Source organism: Anolis sagrei, chromosome X, assembly GCF_037176765.1.
Source record: "Anolis sagrei isolate rAnoSag1 chromosome X, rAnoSag1.mat, whole genome shotgun sequence".
Taxonomy (NCBI): domain Eukaryota; kingdom Metazoa; phylum Chordata; class Lepidosauria; order Squamata; family Dactyloidae; genus Anolis; species Anolis sagrei.
In genome coordinates, this window is record NC_090034.1 from 75,883,934 (window position 1) to 75,904,033 (window position 20,100).

At 39.3% G+C, this 20,100-nt stretch overlaps 1 protein-coding gene across 2 annotated transcripts in view; it reads right to left on the minus strand.

Moving 5' to 3' along the window:
- The window catches only part of MACO1 (macoilin 1), a 107,487-nt gene that overhangs the window by 74,827 nt on the left and 12,560 nt on the right, over positions 1–20,100 (minus strand). The window lies entirely within an intron of this gene.

Sequence of the window (20,100 nt, forward strand, 5' to 3'; positions counted from 1 at the left end):
TGAAGATAGCTTGGAGATAAAATGAGTTAAAACAACACAATAACAAAACAAAAATAATACATTAGAAAACAGTTGGAAAAAAAGTATAAAATGGTTAGAAAAAAGATTTAAAATGCTAAAAGCAGAGGAAAAAATGGAATATGCATGCCAATTACCTCCCTGGGAATAATTAAATAAAAGCCTGCTTCAAAAGTAATGCACATATTTGAGAGACTCTGTCATAAAAGAGAATTAAGTTGATTTGAGTGGCACATCTGCAATACAACTTGATTTCATACCAGAGCAAATGTGAAAAGGTTAAAAGGCACTTAGCTAGGTGCTAAGAAATGCACATAACTTTATTTCATTAAGATGAGATGTGTATATAAATTATTATTTGATGAACAATTATTCACACTATAATTTGTTGGCAGCAATATTTCACTGGTCGACTGCATGGTTACTAGGGTCTTCGTTAGCAACAGCACTATCCATGGAGAGATCCAGAGCACAGTCTGGTCAAGATCATGTGATTGACTTTCAGTTGTTGAGATCCAAAAATGAGGACAAGGTGTTCAGATAATCTGATTATGGGCAAACTAAGGCCCGGGGGCCAAATATGGCCCCCTGGTTGCTTACCTCAGTCCCTTCTCATTTTCCCTGTCCTCTTAGCGTAATAATAATAATAATTATTATTATTATTATCATTATTATTATTATTATTTATTTATATTCTGCACTATCTCCCCGAAGGGACTCAAGACGGATTCCAAACATAAAAGGCAAACATTCAGTGCCCGAACACAACAACAATGCATCCATAGTAACAAAATTTGGCAACCCAACATATAAAAAACAAATTATGACTTAATAATTAAAATAAAATTTTTAAAAAACAGCCTATTATATCAGACATAAGACAAAACATCAAACATCGAACAGAAGCATCCATTTCCCAGTTCCTTGGCGGCAAGCAGATTGATAAATGCTCAAGACATCCATTGAGCTGGTGGAGTGAACAGGTCACGGATATGGATGGTAGCTATTAATCAGATGTATAATGGTAATGTTACCAACTCCTCCTCCTCCTCATAAGCCAGTGAACAAAAGTACGTCTTTTGCTGTTTCTTGAAGGCAGGGATGGAGGGGGGCATCTTTAACTCCTTAGGAAGGGAGTTCCAGAGGTGGCTCCGGTGGGCTGCTGCATCCTTATGCAGAAAGGATGGAGAAGGAAGGCACACAGCAGCTGAGAGCCCTCTGGAGTGCTCTCAGCCACTTCGTCTCTCAAGCTCCTCCTGGCATAAGGATGGAGCAGCCCTGTCCTTATGCTGGGAGGACTGTTTGAGGAAGGCACTCAGTGGCTGAGAGCCCTCCAGAGTGCTCTCGGATATCACCTGACAGCCCGAAGATTCAAGGGAGGAGGATCTGGAGAGTTGCAGCATGTTTTGTTTTCCTCCTGGCATAAGGATGGGGTGAGCAGCCTGTCCTTATGCAGGAGGATAACTTGAGGATGATAAGCCCCCTCCTGGCCCTGCCTAGGGCCTCCCCCTTCCGGATCTATCCTACCCAGCGTATGCCCAGCTTTCTTAGCCCAACTTTCCTGGTTGAGGTTACAATGCGGCCGTAAGGCAAAAAGGTTTTCCCATGCCTGAGATCATCTTAGACAGGTCCCTATAGCCTTAACTCACATTTATCATGTTGGACCACATCTGATCAGGAGAAACATCTGGTTAAGTTCATGAAATTATTACACTGTGCAATTTATTGCTAGACTAAAGGTGGACAATTTGTTCCTCTCCAGGTATTGCTAGGTGCAGCTCTCAGTTAATTATAACTAATTGTCAGGGACAAGGAGAATAGCTGCCCAAGGTTGCCCATCCCTTACCTACAACCCTGGATGAGGACATAGGAGGTTCAGGTTTTTATTCTGTGGAGCTCATGAAGTGACCTTGGGTTGGCTCTCTCAGTCTGACCTGCCCTACAGAATTTTGTGAAGATGAAGCAGTGGAGAATAGGAAGGTTATATAGGCCACTTTGAGCGATCTAGCAAATACTATACTATTACTTCCAGGAAAATAAGAATAGTGTCAGCTTCCTTGAAGGAGATAGAGTTTCACTATGGTTGAAAAATCCTGACCTCAATGTAGAAGTTGAATATTTCGCGCCAGTAATCGATATTTCCTTTTTAGGTAAAGTGTTCAAGTAAGTGGTTGCTAGGCAACTCCAGACACACTTGGATGAGGGATGTTTTAGATCCGTTTGAGTCAGGATACAATTATATTTTTTGCACTTATAATTTCCTTGGTCACCATACAGGCTACCCTCCATCAAAAGAGGTATAGGGAAAATTATTCTCTTTCTTCAGTTAGATCTCTCAGTATCTTTTAATACCAAAATTATGACATCTTTCTGGGTGAGTGTAACACTGTTTAGAATCATATCTAAAGTTTAAATAAGATGGAAATATCTACAGTTCAGATTTTATGTGATACTTTTTCATGAAAAAGATATAAATAGTTCTTTTAAATTGCAGTATGTTGTTAATGTGATTTTCTTTACACGTCATATGCAAAGTGGGATTAGACTCACGGAAGGAGATGTGCAAATAAGGGGAAAGAACATCAGCCATTTAAATTATGCAGATAGCACTATACTACCAGCAAAAAATAAAGACTCAAATGGCTATTGAGAGAAGTACAAAGGCAGGTTCATTGTTTAGGCTTAATAAAAACAATGGCCACACATGATTACAAATCTATAGAATACATGACAAAGAAACTAGAATGAATATTTTCCCTATCTTGGGCCAATCAAAGCAGAGACCGCAGTCACGATATCAGAAGAAAACTAGGACTCTGAAAGGCAGCTGTGAAGTACTGTAACTAGAAATGGTATTGAAGTAGAAAGATACATTAGTGAATACCAAAGTCAACTGTCCATGTCAACGTATTTCAAATTTCTAGGTATGATTAAGAACAATGAAAAAAAGCTGGTGGGAAGAGAGTTAAGTAATTGTGGTACTGGAGGAGAGTTATGCAGATACAATGAACTGCCAAAAGATACATAAATAGTTCCAAGACCAAATGATAATTCTGCCTAGAAGTCAAGAGGACTAAGCTGAAGCTGTCACATTTTAGACCTATCATGAGAAGATATGACTCATTATGAAGGACAGTAATATTTGGCAAAGTGACAGCTGATAGGAAAAGAGAATGCCCTATCACAGATGGATAGACCCGGTCAAGGAAATCACTGATGTCCTACCTACGATTGGCAAGATCTAGCCAGGGCTGTTGATTACATCCTCTCTTGGGTGTCTCTCATTCATGTGGTTGCTTGTCAATTTGCTAGCAATTAGCAACCACATTGTAAATAATCCAATTTAATCTTAATTGTTTAGGCAATCAGTTTAACAATCCAAGATTTGAATCTGGCCGATTTCAACCAACCACAGCCAAGACTAATCAGTTTTCTGATAGAACAACAAACCACAGCTAATCAAAAATTGTCAATGCTTTCTCTGTGGTTATGCTTGGAAAACAGGGAATATGAAAGCTTACTGTTGCGCATATCTATCATAACATACCTTGATTTAGCATGTTCTCTGAATTAACTTGGTGCCCAAATCAATTGCCTTGTCTTCTGCCCCAACACTGCATTAGGTGGAACTCATCACTTCCCATGGGGATATAGGGAGAATTATTTTTGAAATATTTAATTTTTCCTTCCATGCCACCTTCTCTTCCGTCTCCCCTCCTCTTGTCTTATGTGCTACATCTGTCAGCTTTCATTGGGCCTATTAGAATTTAACTGTTGCACTTCAGCAGTTCACCTTGCTCATGGCACTCACCAAGAAACCAAATGTGGTAATAAACAGTGACTGATAAAACACATGTAAAAAAAGGGCCAGAGGCACCTTAAGCAAATGGAAGGGTAAAATCCAACCATTCATAAGAAGCAAGTCCCAAAGGCAATAGGTAAATCCAGAAAACATCAACATTAATCCAGGAAACAAGGGGCATGAGCATGAATCCAAAAGTAAATCCATAAAACAAGAAGCAAAACTTGACCAGGAATCTTGGGTCTTGAACTAAGGCAGGGGTCCTCAAACTTTTTAAACAGAGGGCCAGGTCACAGTCCCTCAAACTGCTGGAGGGCCGGATTATAATTTGAAAAAACAAAACATGAATGAATTCCTATGCACACTGCACATATCTTATTTGTAGTACAACCACCCCCCCCACTTAAAACAATACAATGGTTAAAATGAAGAACAATTTTAACAAATATAAACTTATTAGTATTTCAATAGGAATTGTGGACCTGCTTTTGACTGATGAGATAGGATTGTCATTGTTGTTGTGTGCTTCCAAGTCGTTTCAGACTTAGGTTGACCTTGAGCGAGGGCCGGGTAAATGACCTTGGAGGGCCGTATCCGGCCATCGGGCCTTAGTTTGAGGACCCCTGAACTAAGGCATGAACCAGGAATGAGACAGGAGTTCCTCACTCAAGTAGTGACATTGCTTGATCTCAAATCCTAACAGCTCTCTCCCTAATTTAAGGACTGCAAAACATGAACACATTCCTTTGACCTTGAGAGGCCTAGTTCTGCCTCTCTTTCTCACAGGCTTTCCTGCACCTGAATCTCTGCACCCTCAGAAGAAGCCTGGTATCTCTGTCTAAGCCAGCTGCTTCCTCGGATGAGCTAATGTTATCCTCACCTGATAAATACGTCTTAATGTGGTTTTTCCTTAAATGTTCCATTATTTTTAAATCAGGGAACACAGGATAAAAACAGCCATAACCCGAACAGTTGAGATCCTTTTACTGCTCATACAAAATCGAAGGCATCCCTTCCATCTGGTTAGATTCTTTCACCAACCTAATTACTCTTTGCTGCTCCTGCAAGCAGCTTTAAGAAAATTATTTGAAGGGAATAAAACACACACTGTAAGACATGGGGTTGTCAAACTGATCATTAAAAGCATTTCAAACTGTTATGAGACATTCTAAATTCAAGACACCTCAAACCTTTCTGATCACACAAACACTAGCAATCACTAAAAAGCAAGTGAATCACCACTTTGTTTTTGAAGACTGTCTGTAAAATCTGAAGTACATGTTGCAAGCATATATACATGGAAACTAGCTATTTGCACCATGCAACCAATTAACACATTTGCTGATGAATGATCTTGTCATAATGATCCTTGGACAAAAGTAGCTCACCTCTTTCATCTAGGTTCCATTTACATACTTTGATGATTTGTCACAACCCACTAAAATAGCTGTAACCTTAATACAGGCTTCCCTGCCCTTAGACACCTTGCTTTCTGATGACTTGCTCTTTCAACACTTGCAAATTACAGGGTCCAGTCTTTCATCACTTCTTGACTATGAGACTCACTTGAAACCACTGGCACATACACTACAGTATACTGTATTGTGTTATTTTTGTTTTCAGCAGGCAACATGCATTCACAAGCTAAAAAGAACCGGGTTCCATTTTTCAAACAATTGCACTTTCAGACAGTGCTCCTGTCCCTAATCTGTTAGATAATCAGGGGCTTCAAGTATAAGCAGAAGGTGAAATGTATTTGAAAGTAAGAACCAAGGTTGATGCAATGTTTCCGATTTCCAGACTGCTACTGGGTGACTTAAGAGTGACCAGAATGATTTTTTTCAACCAGTTTGGAATGAATTTCAATTCCTGTTATGAAGGTAATCCTGGTAATATTCAAATCAGCCAAACTTTGAAAAGAAAGAAGGGACTGGGCTGTTGTGAGCTTTCCAGGTTGCATGGCTATGTTCCAGAAGCATTCTCTCCTGACGTTTTGCCTGCATCAATAGCAGGCATCCTCAGAGGTTGTGAGGTCTGTTGGAAACAAGGAAAATTGAGTTATATATCAGTGGAATATCCCGGGTGGGAGAAAAAACTATTTGAGGTAGGTGTGAATGTTTCAATTGGCCACCTTGATTTGCATTTAATGGTCTAGCAGTTTCAGGGTCTGGCTTTTTACTGCTTTTTTACTGCCTTGTTCATTTTCATGATTTCTTCCTTTCTGTTGAAATTGACCACATGATTGTGGTTTTCAATGGCTTCTCTGTGTAGTCTGACATGAAATCTGGCTACCATTAAAAAAACCTCTAAAATTGTAACAGTAAGTAAAGAACAACACTCAAAAACAGGGGAATTACAGACAAGAAACAATCAAAATCAGTTAACAGCTCCCAACAAAGAATTTCTCCGAGCAGTAAGAAGCTAGGCCTCCATCAAATGCTAATCAAGGTGGCCAATTGAAACATTCATATCTACCTCCAAAAGACAAGAGTTCTTTCTCCCATCCTGGACATTTCACAGATATATAAACCAAATTTTCCTAGTTTCCAACAGACCTCATAAACTCTGAGTATGCCTGCCACAGATGCAGGCGAAACATCAGGAAAGAATGCTTCTGGAACATGGCCATACAGCTCGGAAAACCCACAACAACCCAGTGATTCTGGCCATGGAAACCTTCGACAATCAAAAGAAGGGACTAATTCTGCAGTGTGCTCCTGTTCTATTTCAGCCAGGAGAATTGTCTTCTTTAATCATCGAACTGGACGCAATGTCACTTGAAGTATTTTGTCCCACACCACCTACTGAACAGTACTAATAAGGATTAGGGAATGCAGAGAATGGAGTGGATGAATGGCAGACAGAAGAAAATAAATAAACATTGTAGGAACAATAAAAGAAAATAGAAGAAACTCATCTGTATTTTGAAAAATGCAATACTAGGAAGCCTACCCAGGAAAGCAGAAGGAATCAATGCAAGTTAACATGAGAAGCAACATTAAGTGAAGACAGCAAGAAATGAAACTGAAATTATGTCTATTCAGTTCTATAGGCCACTGCAGTGAGAATTAGCTCCTTTGGGTAGGAGAACAGGTTTAGGTGAAGTTAGAGACTGATTTCTTTGCTTTCCAAGTTCTAAGCAGGCATTTGGAACAGCAGCATTTTCCTCTACATGCAGCTGCCTGAGTTTAGAGGCTTTGGAGATTACAGCAATTCTCCAGAGATGCTACCTGTACTGTTTTTTTTTCAGTTCAGTTCTCTCCTGTAACTCTGTATCTACCTCTTCTTTCCAAGCTGGTATTCTTCCTTTCCTCTCTTTGCATCCCCCCACTTGTTTTTGCCCCCCCCCCCACACACACATATTAGGATTGCTTTTCTGCTGCTCTACCCTATTACAAGTACCATGTGAACTCTGGGCCAGGCAGTTATTTTACACACCTCATTGTTTTAACCTCGTCATGTCATGCTATGAGCACAGCTAGGAATAAACAAGGAATAGATGAGTTTTTGAAGATTTCTGCACTGTATTAATTGCTGCACAGTTTGCCTATGTGAATATTATCCTTCCACAATGCCTGCGCTAACCACAAAAATATGTTACATACAGGAAAGCAAAGCAAAACGTCAATTAGTTGGCACTCCTGACGGAGAAAAAACATTTTCCAAATTAGTGTACAAAGTACCATATAAAAGAAAGGCTCACATTTCTCAATAATCTGACTAATTCTAGTTATTACTGGTCACTTGAGCACCCTAGGGAAATTTTTTATATATAGTACAGTGGTGCAGCAGGTTAAGCTGCTGAGCTGCTGAACTTGCTGACTGAAAGGTTGGCCGTTCAAATCTGAGCTCCCACTGTTAGGCCTAAGCTTCTGCCAACCTAGCAGTTCGAAAACATGCAAATGTAAGTAGATCAATAGGTACTGCTTCTGTGGGAAGGTAATGGTGTTCCATGCAGTCATGCTGGCCACATAACCAAGGAGGCGTTTACGGACAACGCTTGCTATTTGGAGATGAGCACCACCCCCCAGAGTCGAACTTGACTCGACTTAATGTCAAGGGGAAACCTTTACCTGAAGCATCAATACTGGACAGTTAAGACGAGCCATTGCAAGTTTTACTTGTTCTTGTCAAACCATTACCTTAAATTTTCACTGAATTCACAAACATGTTAATTTTATTCCAATATGTCTTATTCTTTATGACAACAAATTCTACAGTACACAGTGACTAAAGCTGTTTGCACTGTCCAGACCATCTGCTTTATCACATGCAAATTACTAAAATGTTCTCTAAGGTTATTTTCCTAGGAATGATAAAAAAGACAGCATTATATTTGACTATACCCCTCCCCTTGGCCACCTCCCTACTATCCTTGCTAGATTTGTACACTACAACAGTAAGCAACACTACATGTGAAACTTTATGGAAAAAAAGGAATAGGGACAAAAAAGCAGAAGGCAGAAGATGCATTTGAAAAAGGTGCTTGAAGTTGTAGATATCAAAGTAGTATGCTGTTAAGACACATCAGCTATCATCTAATTTATGATAAAAGACAATAAAGAGAATAAACTGTGTTAATATTTTGGTATTGCAGGGAGATCTATCTAATAAGAATAAAATTACTACACTTGTTGCCCTGAGGCTACTTTGGCAGGAAAGGACATGTCTCCTACATGCAGTTGTTGCTAAATTATAAACTGGATATTATAGGCAGCATGTTACTGGTAGATACTATAATAGACAAGATGTTATTTTAAAGCACAGCTGAAAAAGATTAATTAGCACTGTTGCGGTTTATAGCTCTAATGAAAAATGAAACTGGAAATTTACATCAGTTTTCTGTAGAAATTAAAATTGCTAAGCAATAGCAGACTGCAGGAGTTGTTAATTCAAACTTCTATTTAAATGTTTGCACTTAGGATAGGTTAAAAATTGAGGTGTATATAGGACATAATATATACCGTATATACTCGAGTATAAGCCGCACCGAATATAAGCGGAGGCACCTAATTTTACCACAAAAAACTGGGAAAACATATTGAGTTGAGTTTAAGCTGAGGGTAGGAAATGCAGCAACTACTGGTAAATTTCAAAAATAAAAATAAAAATAGATATCAATAAAATTACATTAAATGAGGCATTGGTAGGTGAAATGTTTTTGAATATTTACATAAAACTGTAATTTAAGATAAGACTGTCCAACTCTGATTAAACCATTTTTCTTACCTTTTTCAATGTAAATGTCCTTACATATATATATAAATGAAGTAAATAAATAAGTATCCTTCCAATAATGAGACTAAAATAATCAATATTGCAATAATAATAATAATATTAAGAGTAAAATAACACATGTAATAATAATAGAATAAAAGAATAATAAAAGAATAAAATAATGTAAATGTAATAATAATATTAAATAGAGTAAAATAATAAATGTAATAAAATAATAATAACAGAGTGAAATGATAAATAACTAAAAAGGGCTGAAAAACTCAGCTTATATTTGAGTGTACAGGGTATGCAATAAAACCTATCCAAATTATGTCTTCTCAACTGCTCTGAACAGATAATTACTAGAACAGAAGCAAAAAATATTCAGAAGGATCAAAAAAGATCTACATCTGTGTGCATGAAACATTAGTAATGTCCTATAAGAAAGATTCTATAACTAAGTCTTTTAATCAAATTTTCTGTACTTCTGTTTGATTTCCAAAACCACATTTTATAAAGCTGGAGGACCTTTAAATAAAGTTTGGGATCCATTGTTTTTATGGCAGTATCAGCACAATATATTTTGGAAGAGCTCAAAACATAGCCTTCATCAGAAGGAGAACAATAATAAGAAAACTCAAGCGAAATTGAGTAGGTGGAAATAAATACACATTTGTGACACAACTAAGCCAAAATAAGTGTTACTGCTGCCATAAATAGTTCTCTGCCAAGGCCTTGTTTTTCGATGTGTTTTTGATAAAATCAGAAAACACCAAACACCGTATGTATGAGGATGATGTGGAAGAATACAGTCTAAGAAAACACAATGCAGAAGACAGAAACAAAAAAAATGTTTTAACATATATTTCACAATTCTTCAGAAAATCCAAAAGCTAAATGCAGATTCGGATTTTCATTCTACTTGAGGTTTTCTGGCTGTCCTGTGCTAAATAGGATACATACTGAAATGTATTTTTTTCTTAATTTTGCTGAGAGTTTCTTGTAAATTTTGGTCAGTTCTCTCTCAGCCAATGCTATAAGCCACACTAACATCCTTTTGGTTCTGTGATAGCTAAAACAGTCCTCTGGGATTGATCTGTCCAAAGAATTCAATAAAGACTCTTACAGGCATATGTTTAATTGTGACCAGGACAAGAAAGATTCCCTACTGAGCAGCCTGCATTTAATATACAACTCTGATGTTACTATATAAAGGCTGTGCCACTTTAAGGTAGGTCAAGAATATGCCCTATCCAACTTGAAAGTGAACAAACCATGAATAACCTGATTACATGCAGCATCTCTCTCATGCCATGACCTACTGAGCCACTATAGGTGAGAGAAGAAAAAAGAAGAACATTCAAAACAAAAATAAAAACCACATTCTTTGATTAATGTCAAAGAAGTTAATCTACATTCCAACAAAATCCAACAAATGCTACATTCAGCAAAGGACAAGAGGGATCCTCTCACCTCTGCAGGAGTCTATCATATACCATGCAGCTGTGGACAAGTCTACATAGGGACCACCAAATGCAGCATTGCCCAGGCACGAATCAAGGAACATAAAGGCACTGCAGACTATTTCAACCAGAGAAGTCATCCATAGCAGAGCACCTGATGAACCAGTCTTGACTCAGCAAATTATTGGAGAACACAGAAATGTTGGACCACTCTAACAACTATCATGCCAGACTACAGAGAGAAGCCAATGAAATCCATAAGCATGTGGAAAATTTCAACAGAAAGGAAGAAACCATGAAAATGAACATGAAAATGGGTACCAGTATCAAAACAACTCTAAAATCATAACAGTAAATAAAGAACAACACTCAAAAACAGGGGAAGTCCAGACAAGAAACAATCAGGGCCAACTGCTCACCTCTCAATGAAGGATTCCCCCAGGCAATAAGAAGTCAGATCTTGAAAATTGCTAGGTCATTAAATGCTTATCAAGGTGGCCAGTTACTGCATTCACACCTAACTCCAACAGACAAGAGTTCTTTCTCCCACCCTGGGCTTCTACAGATATATAAACCCAATTTTCCTAGTTTCTAACAGACCTCACAACCTCTGAGGATGCCTGCCATAGATGCAGGTGAAACGTCGGGAAAGAATGCTTCTGAAACATGGCCATACGACCCAGAAAACACACCACAACCCAGTGATTCCGGCCATGAAGGCCTTCGACAATACATAGTCCAGGTAAAACCAATCCTCAAAACAGCATTATCTTTCAGTTTTGGATACTTGCATAAAGACGACACTTGACATTTGAAAATGACAACAATAACCAAAGCCATGGCATTCCGTTATGGTCCTAGCTCACAGCAGAGCATCTGTGATACATCTCATAAAATGTAAAAAAAAAAAAACCACACACACACACACACACACACGTCCCAAAACTCCTCATAAATGTGTGTTCTAGAAGGGTCATGACAACGACAACAACTTTATTATACGCCGCACCATCTCCCCAAAGGTAGTACTCGAGGCAGCTTATATATGGGTAAAAATGCCCACAAGACATAAAAGCAAAAACAAACCATTAAAGCAAAAACACAATTAAAATAAGAGCATAGTAAAATGTAACAATCCAAATAAAAACAGAATTAAATAAAACACCATATAAAACAGAAGCACTGAATCTCAAAACAATGCTCAACAGAACCAATAACCAGTAATACAATAGACATGACAAGGCTATAAAAAGGGCCAGGCATGGGATAGTGCAAAACAGCGTACCATATGGCCGGGATATTGGATGAAGTGCAAAGAACAAAATATTATGAGGCGACCTAGGAACTGGGCAGTTATAACTAGGGACTATCTGTTCTCAGATGCTAGCTGAAACATCCAAGTCCCTGCAAAAGGAGGACAGAGCGGGGACTTGTCTAATCTCCCTGGGGAGGGTGTTCCAAAGTGGGGAGCCACCACCAAAAAGGGCCTCTCCCTTGTCCCCACCAACCATTCTTGTGATAGTGGTGGGAGGAAAAGGAGGGCCTCCCCGGCAGATCTTAGAACCCGTGCTTGTTCATAGGGGGAGATGCAGTAACAAAGATAGGCAGGACCCGAATTTTTTAGGGCTCTGTAGGTCATAACTTGCACATTTAATTGGGATCGGAAACCAGTGGAGCTGCTTCAATAGGAGTGTTGTGCGCTCCCTATAATTAGCTCCAGTTAGAAGTCTGGCTGCCGACCTTTGGGCCAGTTGAGTTTCCGGGCCATCTTCAAAAGCAGCCCCACATAGAGTGCATTGCAGTAATCCAATCTGGATGTAACCAAGGCATCGAGACTCAATAGAATGTTTCCATAAAATTTTTGATGCTATGGAAAAGGAATGCACTACACAATTTCTGAAGTGTGTTCACTTGTCAATTTAACTATTGCCTAAAACTTTATTGCTATGGAAAATAGAAAAGAAAAATATTTTAGAATATAAATATTTCACCACTTATCATATAGCTGTGCTAAGATTGGTATAAGGTGGAAACAACTTGAAAGCACACAACAAGAGACAGTGACTGACTAGTAACTTGACAGCAACATCCAGCCTTACAATATCTACTAATCTGAGATGGTCTAAGTCAGGGCTGTCAAACTCATTTTCATCAAGGGCCACATCAGTCTCATGGTTGCCTGCCTACATGATCACTAACATGAATACAGAAAGCCAATTATATATATTTTTCAGTGGTCAGTGCTCTTTAGTTTTTATGCAATTTGAGTTCCACGTGTAATTGAACAACAACTCCCATCATTTTTATTGTCCCCCATGCAAACTGGTGATAGAATCATAGAATCAAAGAGTTAGAAGAGACCTCATGAGCCATCCAGTCCAACCCCCTGCCAAGAAGCAGGAATATTGCATTCAAATCACCCCTGACAGATGGCCATCCAGCCCCTGTTTAAAAGCTGCCAAAGAAGGAGCCTCCACCACACTCCGGGGCAGAGAGTTCCACTGCTGAACGGCTCTCAGAGTCAGGAAGTTCTTCCTCATGTTCAGATGGAATCTCCTCTCTTGTAGTTTGAAGCCATTGTTCCGCGTCCTAGTCTCCAAGGAAGCAGAAAACAAGCAGATACTGGGAATTGCAACCGGACAGAACTTGTCATTCTGAGGTCAGGGAAGGATTAAAAGACTTTTCAAAGGCAGACATCATCTTCACAAGCCTTGTATCTAAATCCAAACCCTACTCTCTTGACTGAACAGAACAATCTGAAATCTTCCAGATGTCACTGCATCACAGCTCCCATCAGCTCTACTCAAGAGGTCTAATGATGAGGCACAAATGAATTGGAGTCCAACATCTGGAGGGTTATATGAAATGACATGGCAGGCCGGATTCGGGTCCTGAGCCCTGAGAATAACACAAGTGATCTAAGTGGTTTTGGACTATTTATTTACTATTTATTTACGACATTTATATGCCGCCCTTTAGAAACATATCGAGGGCCAGTTACATGGGAGGCTTTGTTTCCAACATCACCAGTTAGTCCTACCTCAGTCTCCATGGCACTGATATACGTTTTACAGATGTCTGCATCATTCCAGAAACCACCGAAGCAGTTCCCTTTTCAGAAGTAGGAAACTAGATTTGGAAGTGGGGAGCACAGCCTGGTTTCAAAGTGGCAACCAACTTGCAGATATGCTGGCCTCTAGTCCTCACACATTGAAGACATTGGCCACCAATGATTAAACGTAAAAGGATTCCAACTTAAAACAAATACTATAAAAGCAAACTGTCTACAAAGTAAACTGCAGTCTTAATGCTGCAGTGAAGACATCCATGCAGTGCATTCATGTTCACCATAAAAGGCTTTCCATGAGACGCTAATATCTCATATGTATTTTCCTCTACGTACTACCCACTGCACACGCAGATCACAAGTGAACTATAAATAGTAGCAGTACCTTAGCACAGCCTATGATTTGTAACAATCTGCTTTCAACTTCTTCTCAACATAGGAAGTTCTTCAAGAATGTTTTAGCTGTGCCACCAAATTTCACATTCCTTTTGTTTTGCTTTGATAAAAAAAAGAAATCCTGAGTTCACCAATATAGCTAGTAAAGCTCTTTACTTGAGCAGTATTTAAGAATTTGGGGCCTATGACAAAAAAGTGATTTAAAGAGTCAACACATAGGCAATTTTAGTTCTTAAAATAAACCTCAAATATTTTTTCTCTTGATACAGCATGTCGAAGACAAGCTAGTTTAATGTTCCAGACCACAATAATTCTATAGCACAATAGCATGTGATACTGAAACACACATTAAATTTAATTTAGAAGATCTATACGTGGTAGAATCTCACTTACCCAACATAAACGGGCTGGCTGAACGTTGGATAAGCAAAAATGTTGGATAATACGGCAGGATTAAGGAGAAGCCTATTAAATGTCAAATTACTTTATGATTTTACAAGTAACACACCATGTTTTACAACAAACCGACAGAAAAAGCAGTTCAATGCACAGTTACGTTATGTAGTAATTACTGTATTTACGAATTTAGAACCAAAACATCACAATGTATTGAAAGAGCTGTGGATCTGGGTGGGAGGCAGACTGCGTTGGATAAGACAGAATGTTGGATGAGTAAAGGTTGGATAAGTGAGACTATTGTAACTACATCTAAAAATTGTAATTCTAAATCATGGTTGCAACAACTGCTACGGGTCTGTGGCTTTTCTACACGATACTCTCCGGAATCAGATAAAGATATGTGCCTCCTTCTTCATAATTGCATTATTTGCTCGTCTCAGAAAGCTAGATATATGCATAGACCCTCGTGTCTTTCATAAAGAAGTACCACTGAGGAATGATGAGCTAACAGGTTGAAACTGTGCCCAAAAAGTTGCCATCACAGTATTTATTTTATTTATTGTATCAGAAGTGAACCGAGGGTACAGTTGTAATGTATTTTTTTAAAAAAACACACAGAGTTTAAAAACTTGGCATTCTACTAAATGTCCTTTGACTTAGAAGCTGGCCAATTGGAGTGCCTCTGGTGTTGCTGTGAGAAGGTACTCCATTGTGCATGTGACAGGGCTCAGGTTGCATTGTAATAGGTGATCTGTGGTGATCTTTTCCACACTTGCACTCCACTTTGGCTCAAATATCCAAACGCCAAAATTTGAATAATGATGGGGTTGCAGGGGATTGATTTTGTGCCTTGGTCCTTTCATTATTGGCTGCTACTTCCCAGCGGATGTCAACTGGTACAATACCAGATAAACACTATAATTTCTCCAGTAGTGTGGAGCATAGACATCCTGTGATAATGTGGCATGTCTCATTTAAAGTCACATCCACTGTTTCAACATGGTGAGATGTATTCCACACTAGGCACGCATACTCAGCAGCAGAGTAGCAAAGCGCAAGGGCAGATGCCTTCACTGTATTTGGTTGTGACCCCCAGGTTCTGCCAGAAAGCTTTCGTATGATATTGTTTCTAGCATCCACTTTTTGCTTGATATTCAAGCAGTGTTTCTTGTAGGTCAGAGCATGGTCCAGGGTAACTCCCAGGTATTCTGCTGTGCAATGCTCCAGTGGGATTCCTTCCCAAGTAATCCTCATCACAGTTATAAATATTGTGAATGTTATAATCTTTGAAACCTTTTTGAAAAATGTGTCTACTTTAATTTTTATTGCTTGTGTTCTTTTGTAGCATAGTTCTCATATCTACATCTTTGATTTTTATCTTGGAAAAATCTCACTGGACTTCCACGACATTAGCACTCACAAACTGCACTATTGGTTTTCAGTGTTTTGTCTCAAGATCCTTGGAAACAGATAATTTTTAAATATATAAAATTGCATTCAAAGTTAATGGGAATGCCATGCATTTGGCTGTTTCCTGAAGAGGAATTCCACATAATATATTCTAAGTGTTCTGTCTACCAGCTTTGATGCTGTAGTTTTCAACCAACCATGCCTCTTGATGCAAAAAAACAAAACAAAACAAAACAAAAAACCCTATCAAGTGAAAGTATCTTCTCCATAAAGAACAACTGAAAGAGATAAAACTATTCATTTATTTAAATTATCATCAGTCTCAGAATGTACCTTTACTTCTTGAAATAATTGATGTTTTTGTATATTCAGTTCTTGTGGGTTTTTTCGGGCTATATGGCCATGTTCTAGAGGCATTTCTCCTGACGTTTCGCCTGCATCTATGGCAAGCATCCTCAGAGGTCTGTTGGAATTAGGACAAATGGGTTTATATATCTGTGGAATGGCTGGGGTGGGGCAAGGAGCTCTTCCCTGCTGCAATTAGGTGTGAGTGTTTGGCTAATCACCTTCATTAGCATTTGAAGGCCTGCTTGAACCTGGGAAAACCTGTTGCTGGGAGGTGTTAATCTGTGCCTGGTTTCTTCCTCTCTGTTGTTTAGCTGTTATAATTTTAGAGTTTTTTAATACTGGGAGCCAGATTTTGTTCATTTTCATGGTCTCTTCCTTTCTGTTGAAATTGTCCACATGCTTATGGATTTCAATGGCTTCTCTGTGTAGTCTGACATGGTGGTTGTTGGTGTGGTCCAGCATTTCTGTGTTTTCAAATAATATGCTGTGTCCAGGCTGGTTCATCAGGAGCTCTGCTATGGCTGACTTCTCTGGTTGAAGTAGTCTGCAGTGCCTTTCATGTTCCTTGATGCGTGTCTGGGCGCTGCGTTTGGTGGTCCCTATGTAGACTTGTCCACAGCTGCATGGTATACGGTAGACTCCTGCAGAGGTGAGAGGATCCCTCTTGTCCTTTGCTGAACGTAGCATTTGTTGGATTTTCTTGGTGGGTTTGTAGATAGTTTGTATGTTGTGTTTCCTCATCAGCTTCCCTATGCGGTCAGTGGTTCCCTTGATGTATGGCAGGAACACTTTTCCTCTGGGTGGATCATCATCTTTACTCTCGTGGTTTGTTCTTGGTCTTGCAGCTCTTCTGATGTCTGAGATGGAATATCCATTGGCCTGGAGAGCCCAGTTGAGGTGGTTCAGTTCATCTTGGAGGAGGTGGGGTTCGCAGATTCTTTTTGCACGGTCTGCCAAGGCTTTGATGGTGCTTCTTTTTTGACTTGGGTGATGGTTGGAGTTTTTATGTAGATATCTATCTGTGTGTGTGGGTTTTCTGTAGACGGTGTGACCCAATTGTTGATCTGGTTTGCGGATGACTAGGACATCTAGAAAAGGCAGTCTTCCTTCATTTTCTTTTTCCATGGTGAACTGGATGTTTGGGTGGATGCTGTTAAGATGGTCCAGGAACCTGTTGAGTTCTTCATCTCCATGGCTCCAAATGGTGAAGGTGTCATCCACATATCTGAACCATATCGTGGGCTTTTTGGTTGCTGTCTCCAGGGCTTGTTCTTCAAAGTGTTCCATGTAGAAGTTAGCTATGACCGGGCTGAGAGGGCTCCCCATAGCTACTCCATCTTTCTGTTCGTAGAATTCATTGTCCCACTGAAAGTAACTGGTGGTGAGGCAATGGTGAAACAGAGCCGTGATGTCTTCTGGGAACCTCTGGTTGATGAGTGCCATGGTGTCTGCTACCGGGACCATGGTAAATAGAGATACCACATCGAAGCTGATCAGTTTGTCGTTTGTATTTAGCTTGAGATTGCTGATTTTTTCTATGAAGTGGGCTGAGTCCTTGATGTAGTGTGTAGTGAGCCCAATATGGCTTTGTAACTGTGCAGCAAGAAATTTTGCTAGGTCGTATGTGGGGGACCCAATGGCACTCACGATGGGTCTGAGTGGGGTGGAGTCCTTATGGATTTTTGGGAGTCCATAAAGCCTGGGTGGATGGGCTTCCGATTTACATAGCTGCTGTCGTATGTCAAAGTTTATTGAGGAGTTCTTAATCAGGGTGTTGGTTTTCCTGGTTATTTTGGCAGTTGGGTCTTGCTTGAGTTTTTTGTATATAGTAGGGTCCAGGAGTTTTCTGATCTTCTCCTTGTATTGCTCCGTATGCATGATGACTGTGGCATTCCCCTTGTCTGCTGGCAGAATGAGGATATCAGGATCTGAATTTAGGTCTCGAATGGCTTCTCTTTCCTTCCTAGTAATGTTACTGGAGGGGAGTTTTGCCTTTTTCAGGATCCTTGCTGCTTCCGCTCGTACTTCTTCTGCTTCTTCCTCTGGTAGGCGGTAAATTGCTGATTCGACATTGGCAATGATGTTTTCTACTGGGATCCTGGTGGCGGTTACATATTGTTGTATATTGTTTTTAAAAACATCATCCTGCCAGACACAGCCATCAATCTATACTTTCTTGAAAGAAGAACAATAGGGAGTTAATATAAGACAACTTCCAGCTGAAGAAATCCTATGAGGAAGAGCCAGCTTTGGGTTTATTTCTCTTGAACTACAATACCACACCATTCCCCATTAGACCATATAGTAAATTGCTTTGCTACACTGAGAGGAAACGCAAAAGAACTGGTCACCGACTAAAATGAATATTGTATAGCAGCAGAGGACAAAGCATACAGCCCATCAGCTTCACTGGAATTAAATTGACATGTAGCTCTTTCCTTCCCAATTTTATCAACATTTTATCATTATTTTATTTACATAATGCCATCTATATATTTTACCAAGAGCGACAAGTGGCAACCTGAAGGCACTTGAAAACTAAAACACAGGAAAGAGAAACAATCTGTAAGCAGAGAAATGTGTTGGCAACAATTACATGTTTATTGTTAATTTTATTAGATTTGAAACTGCTTTCTGCAAAAAGAGAAGCCTTTTTTTGGGACAAGGGTGAATAGCTAACAATAAAATACAAATATACAAGTATTAAAATCACACAATATACATTTAAAATATATTAAATTACACAAATAAAGGGAAAAAAAACTATTCAACCAATTAATCCAGTATGAAGCAACCCAGGGCCCTTCCACACAGCCCTATATCCCAGAATATCAAGACAGAAAATCTCACAATATCTGCTTTGAACTGGGTTATCTGAGCCCACACTCGGATAATGTGGGATTTTCAGCCTTGATATTCTGGGATATAGGGCTGTGTGGAAGGGCCCATACTTGCTTGAATGAAAAAGCCCTTTGCCTATTGTAACTGAAGGCTCTTCCGCACAGTCCTGTATCCCAGAATATCAAGGCAGAAAATCCCACAATATCTGCTTTGAACTGGATTATCTGAGTCCACACTCAGATAGCGTGGGATTTTCTGCCTTGATATTCTGGAATATAGGGCTGTGTGGAAGGGTCCTGGGTTATCTGAGTCCACACTGCCATATATTCCAGTTCAAAGCAGATAATGTGGGATTTTATTCAGCTGTGTTTCCAGAAGGGGCCATAGTTACAGTAAAGTGGAAAGACTGGGATATAAGTTATGGGCTAAGGATATAGGAAGTCCACAGACTTCCTTTAAAATAGATTTTAAGAAAAGACATACATTAAATGAGAGGGATCACCAGAGTCATCCTGGTTGAATCTGCAACTTCGTGAAGATTCATTATCACATTTACTTATTTTTCTCTTCACTCTCCTTTTCCCTTTCACACCATGTTTATGAACAGTATGATGCGGAAGCAGGTCCATGACACTATGTTGTACAGTACAGTGCCTGCAAAATATTAAGCGCTTCATAAACTTACAATATCAATAATAATCTTTGGAAAAACTTGCAATTTTTATATATAAAACTATAAAGGGTTTTTTATTAACTTACTCAAAGCTTAAATGCTCACACCTTCAGGATGGAAGTCTGTGATTAGCATGGAAATGAAGGCCACCAACCTCAAAGGAGACAAGCCCAAGAAGTACTTTGTACCGAAGACCCCAACAGAACTGGCATACAGTGCTATGTTTCTCCACTACAAGAGTCTTCATTCACCAGCATGGATTTCCCTGCCATTAAGGGCTATTAGCCAAGTTGAGTATTCCACTTCTCAAGGCTGTTGTGAGGTACCACATTTTCGTATGCCCCACTGATCTCAATGAATGAAGGATTAGATCGATATGCAAACACAACTTCCTAGCTGGCACTAGGTCTTAGTAAGACAAAGCATTAATGTCAGCACAGAAACATTATCTCCTTTTTGTCATTCT